Source organism: Dasypus novemcinctus, chromosome 15 (genome assembly GCF_030445035.2).
Source record: "Dasypus novemcinctus isolate mDasNov1 chromosome 15, mDasNov1.1.hap2, whole genome shotgun sequence".
NCBI lineage: Eukaryota > Metazoa > Chordata > Mammalia > Cingulata > Dasypodidae > Dasypus > Dasypus novemcinctus.
The window spans coordinates 24,780,053-24,784,843 of NC_080687.1; the positions used below are offsets into that span (position 1 = coordinate 24,780,053).

General features: G+C 40.0%; 1 pseudogene; it reads left to right on the forward strand.

The window, feature by feature from the left end:
• Positions 1 to 1,082: 1,082 nt before the first annotated feature.
• Positions 1,083 to 4,369, forward strand: LOC101426059 (nucleolar complex protein 3 homolog pseudogene; annotated as a pseudogene).
• The last annotated feature ends 422 nt before the right edge of the window (positions 4,370 to 4,791 follow it).

Below are 4,791 nucleotides of genomic sequence, written 5' to 3' on the forward strand. Positions count from 1 at the left end.
TAAGTCCAGTCAAACACTTTTATCATTCACTTACTTAAGGCATAGAAAACATGCTTCTCAAATTAGTGAAAGCCCTAAAGGTCAGGGGGGAAAGTCTACTACAGCAGATGTCTGCAACAGGGTTCAGGTAATACTGACATGCCAGTAGGAGGCTAAAAAGAAAATGTCAGAAACATCTTTCACAGACATCCTTAGAAAAAGGAATGGATGCCCACCAAGTGAAAACTGGTAAGGACTTTTGGTTTTAACAGGCTGAATTTAAATTCATTTATTTCATTTATTTCTTCTCCTCCTCTAAGAAGTAGCCTCAAGGAAGAAGTAAGGAAATAAGTAGACCACACTTTTGATGAAACTCAAAAAATGGTATAGGAGGACAATCTTTTAAAAAGCAATGAAATTCATACATAGAAAACATGGAGGATGCACATTTCTGGCCCTAGAACTCAGAAAAAACCAATGAAGTCAAGGTAAAAGGCAGACCAAGAGCAACGGATCCCATCTCATGGTCACAGAGGTGGGAATTGGTGCCTAGGCTGGCATTGGCAGTGTCCCTGGAACTTACCTAGCTCTGAGAAAAAGCAATGGAAAAGGGCCTGAGAAAGCAGTCACACAAACCAGTGTAGTATCAGGAGGAGGTCTTCAGTGACAGCAAAGGCACAGAGTCAGGAGAAAGGAGAGAGTCCATTGTGAGCCACCGTGAATGTTGAAAAAGTGGAAAAAAAAAAAAAAAACACCCAGAAAAGAAATGGCAGCCAAATCAGAAGCAGCACTGAGGAGAACTGACCCTACTAAAAATACAGCACTGCACATAATGGGCAGGATTGAGAAAAATAAGCAAAATAAAATGGAAGGATTAAGGTGAAATGATTGTTATGGAACACAGGCATTTTAGAGTTAAAATGCATAACAGATTTACCTAAGTAGGAGATAAAAAAAGAAAAAGCAGAAAAATATTTTAAAATACTGTTTTTTTTAAATTCTAGGGAGCAAAAGTATTCTAATTTCACTGCTTGTAGAAGGGAGCCCGTACATATTAGTTTAAGAAACAGAAGATTGAAAGGTTCCACTTCCAGAATGGCAGCATGAGGAGCACTACACACTGTCTGCCCAGTGAAGCAGCCATTACTGGTGAAAATGATAAGAAGAAAATTATAATGATGGTTATGGTAGCACATTGTGAGTGTAATTAACAGCACTGAATGATATATTTGAATGTGGTTCAAAGGGAAATTTTAGGTTCTATATGTCACTTTCTCCTGCCCAGGCAAGTATGCTGAAAAACTCCTATGCAGACAAGTGCAGTCAAGCACACAGAGCTTCCTCTGTTACAACTCCAAGTTGAGGGCTATGATAACTTCCCAAAAGGGGCAAGACATTAGCATTTCTCATTCCTTCATCTCCAGGTACCTGTTGAAGGGCTAAAGTGTGGCAGAAAAGCAGGGTTCCCTTCTCTCACCCAGGCTCCATTCAAGGTAAGGATACTGGGGTTCTATTTGCCCTGGCCTCAGCTTGTTTGTCGGTCAAATTTTCCATACCAGAGGAGGCAAGTTGAAAAGACAAGGGGCTAATGCCCTCCATGCAGTGTTTTGTTCCTTCAGTAGGGGTGTGAGCACAGGGCAAGTGTGCCTCTATTCCCACTCCCACCTCCAGCTCTATGTCTCAAAGAATGTACCAAGGGGAGAGACAGGCAGTAAAACATATGCTCCAAAGTTGAAGTCTAAGAGAACTCTCAAAACTAATGGAGGTTTTGGTGGAAAGAAATTAAGTGTAGGTTAGTAGCCTCAAGAGAAATAAGACATACACTTATAAGAAATAAGACATACATCAATAGGCCAGATAGTTTACCAGAGATAATCAGGGAAAGAGATTTCTAAGAAGAACTTTCCTGAGGTCAGAACAAATCTTAAACACTAACCTCAAAAACCAACCCTGGGCGAGGAGCCAGAGGCAGTTTCTGGCTTGTGGAGCATCACTGCTTCCACAGGTATACTTTGCGGGGTTCCTAGATTATCTCTGCTCCTGGTGAAACTGTCGGGCTGTGGTTCTCTTGAGGCCTAAGGATGAAGACAAGAAGAAATTAAGAAACAGGTCCCAAGCTTTCAGGAAATTGCTAGAAACAAGTAAAGTCAAACTGGAAAATGAGCTAAAAAAATAAGCAATTTAAACAACAAAGCTCTATCAAGGAGTACCAAAAAGAACAGAGGAAACTGAGGCAAACTATAAAGATAGTGTCTAAGAAATTCATTCCACTGAAAGACCCAAAGGAAAAATGACCAGGTAAAAGTTTTGAAAGGAAAAAGAGGAAGTCCTTCCTTTAGATATGGTGGCTGAACATGGTTTACAGTTAATGAAGGATTTAAGACAAAGAGGATCTATTCTAACAAGAGAGCTTTCTTCTAGTGAGCCTGCTCATGCCAAGAAACGGAAGCATGAGAGCATTATAAATATGAATAAACACAACAACTATGCAAATGACACCAGAGAAAGAACAGATTCACTTGCTTCCTATCAAAGATAAAAGTGGTATAATCCCACAGACCGGGGAGAAGCTAGTTATTGACTATACCACAGATGAAGATCAAGAAGAGCTGGATCAAGTGCAAGATGTCATAGAAGATCCCATTTGGGAGCTGATCATAGAAGAACATTTAATTGAGAGAAAGAAGAAACTGCAGGAGAAGAAAATGCATATTGCAGCCTTGCTATCTGCCATATTCTCAGATCCAGAAAGTAGTATTAAAAAATTGAAAGAATTACATGCAGATGGAACCATATATGACTGTTACTATTCGAAAGCTGGTGATAGTTTCTTTGATGGAATTATTTAAAGACATTACTCCTTCATATAAAATTTGACCTCTAACAGAAGCAGAAAAATCTACCAAGAGCCACAAAGAAACCCAAAAGTTAAGAGAATTTGAGGAAGGCCTGGTTAGGCAATACAAATTTTATTTGGAAAATCTGGAGCACATGGTTTAAGACTGGAAACAAAGGAAGCTGAAGAAATGTAATGCAGTTTCCTTAAAGACATATAAAGGACTGGCAGAAGTGGCTGTGAAGAGCCTGGGTGAGCTATTGGTGGCACTACCTCATTTTAACTTTCATAAAAACCTCATTGTGTTGATCGTCCCTCTCATGAATGACGTGTCAAAATCGATATCTGAAATGTGTTGTGAGGCAGTGAAGAAGCTCTTTAAACAAGAAAGATTGGACCAAGCTTCTCTTGGTGTAATTTAAGTAATTTTTGGTTTTGTGAAGGGCAGAAATTATGAAGTTAGGCCTGAGATTTTTAAAGACATTTGTGTGCCTAACAATCAAGGAAATAGAAGTGGAAAAGGGCACAGAGGACATTAATAAACCAAAGAAGTTTATGACTTTCAAGGAAGAGAGAAAAACCATAGCAAGAATGCAAAGAGAGTGGAATAAAGCAGAAAAGAAGGTAGAGCAAGAACTTTGGGAGGCAGAAGCTTTAGAAAATAGCGAGAAAAAGCTTAAACTGCACACAGAGACTCTGAATATTGTGTTTGTAACCTACTTCAGAATACTGAAGAAGACCTAGATGTTACCTCTCCTGCCTACCACTCTAGAAGGTCTTGCCAAGTTTTCTCACCTTATCAATGTGAAATTTTTGATGATTTATTAATAATTCTATATACTGTCATTGAGTCTGGTGACTTAGGCCACTGAGAAAGTCTTCACTGTGTCCAGACTGCTTTTCACATTCTTTCTGGCCTGGGTGATCTTCTGAATATTGACCTAATGAAATTCTGTACACATCTCTACAAAACACTGTGTGTCTTGTTGTCATGCTACCTGAACATAGGAAGTTTCCCAGGAATGTGTCCTTGCCCTCATCAAATGCCTTTCTACCCTTGTTCTTCATGTTCTTCCAAATTCAAGCACTGGATTTTAGCCACTAACAGAATATTGATGCACACCTTCCCCCAAACAGATCTGTTGTTTGACAGTGACTCTCAGAACAGTGGCGTTTTCCTCCCTGATCTGGATGAACCCAATAATGCACTAATACCGCTCTTTGGGAGTTGCATGTGCTATGGAGTCATTACCATCCTGTAGTGCAGAGATTTGCAACTCATCTGATTGCTGGAACACTTTGTAAAGGCTCTGAAGCTCTTAAAACAAAGTTAAGCCAAAGAACTGCTGCTGAACTTTTTGAGACTTACAGTATGGCAGTAATGACATTCAATCCTCCTATTGCATTTTCAAATTCCCAAAGGAAAGATAAAGTTTTAGAAGGGGATTCAATTTTGGATGAAGATTTAAATCAATAATCAAAAGCCATGGCAATGAATTTGCTAATCATTTGCCTCTGGATTTTGCCAAATACTTTGAAACATTCCAATGTTAGTGGAAGAATGGGGTCCATGAATTTTTCTTGTATATTTGTGTGTCTGTGCAGACACACATAAAGGTATGTCATCTTAGGAGCTTTTCTTCTTATATAAATCAAACTTCCTAAGAACAAATAATAGAGGGGGATTAATTGCATAGCATGGGATGCTACCCCAATTCTGAAAGTGTCCTTTCATTAAGAAAGGAGAGGGAGGCAGATTTGGCTCAATGGATAGAGCATCTGCCTACCACATGGGAGGTCCAGGGTTTAAACCCAGGATCTCCTGACCCATGTGGAGCTGGCCCACGCGCAGTGCTTATGCACACAAGAAGTGCTGTGCCATGCAGGGGTGTCTGCTGTGCATAAGGAGTGTGCCCTGTAAGGAGAGCCACCCAGTGTAAAGGGTGCAACCTGCCCAGGAGGGGTGCCACACACAT